The sequence below is a fragment of the Mirounga leonina genome, unplaced genomic scaffold (assembly GCF_011800145.1).
Source record: "Mirounga leonina isolate KUSES-001 unplaced genomic scaffold, KU_Mleo_1.0 Mir_128, whole genome shotgun sequence".
Classification (NCBI taxonomy): domain Eukaryota; kingdom Metazoa; phylum Chordata; class Mammalia; order Carnivora; family Phocidae; genus Mirounga; species Mirounga leonina.
This window is the reverse complement of record NW_023270320.1, coordinates 34,617,892-34,619,109: the sequence shown is the minus strand read 5'-3', so window position 1 is coordinate 34,619,109 and position 1,218 is coordinate 34,617,892.

Genomic DNA, 1,218 nt, shown 5'->3' with positions numbered 1-1,218 from the left:
CCTCCGCGCCGCCGCCCCTTCCCCTGCCGCCGCCTGGTGGGACCCTGGGGGCGCCGACTCCCTGCTGGTTTATCCCAGGCGGCTAGCCGGGGACAGAGGCAGGGCAGCCCAGAGTCTTCCGGTCCCTAGGTGGGTAAGTACCAATCAGATCAGGCCCCTCGATGTGGGCAGAAGTTTCCTCTGCCGTTCCCCAACCTTATAAGGGGCCCTGGAGAAGTACTGCGTGATGGTTGTGACTACAGGTGGGCTGGTCACGAGGTGGTTAAACTGGTCACTGCCTCTGGGGCCGCTGAAAGCCCAGTGAACCACTGGTCAGTGCACTGGGATGTTAACTGGTCTCACTCTCAAATCCATCCGGATCTCTGTCCTTGCAAAAGCCTTTTCTGGTTAATCCGGGTTTGAGGATTAACCAAGATTGCAGTGCGCGAGAGGTCAAGCTGCGCACTGGAAAGCTTTCAGGATACATCTACCTGCCTCACTCTATAGACTATATACAGTATAACTTGGTGATGGTGATGGTGAATTTGGGGTCTTTAACTCCTAAAGCAGGCAATTAGCCAAACCATTCCTTCTTTTTATTTGGGAGGAGTTTCCAGCCACCATCCTTGAGTCAAGGGCATTTGGCACACTGGTTTAATTAGATGGACTACTGCCCCCTTCCCTACAAAAGCCCTGTAGTAGAAAAAGCCAGAGTTGAAGAACTTACCATCTTGGAGGGGAAAAATAGTTAGACCACTCAGTGAACCTGTAAAGCAAAGGAACCCACAAAACTCTTGTGATTATTTTCCTTTTACCAAAATAGAGCCACAAATTCAGGTATCTTCGGTTCTTCCCCTGTGATGTTTATAAAATGCTTTGTTTCATTGAAGATAATGCTTGTTTGTCCTAAGAGGCTCCCCACCCTACCGTGCCCATTTTCCATTCACTTTTCAGGGCATTTCTGCTTTTCTCATCAGAAACAAGTTCTGCTCTTCTCGGTCTCTTCCGCCTTCAGAGACCAGCTGCAATACTGCGGATCAGAGCCTCCTGAACACCTCTCGACTCTCTGCCCTCTAAGCCGATACAAGGGTGCACTTGTAAGTTCTGGGTTTTCATTCCTTCAGCTTCATTTTTCCCAAAACCTCATTGACCAAAGTCCTGTTCCCTTTTCTCTACTACAGCCTCTCTTTTTATTAACTTTCAATCCCCAGATGCTCCCTTCTCTGATTTTCCTGAAAA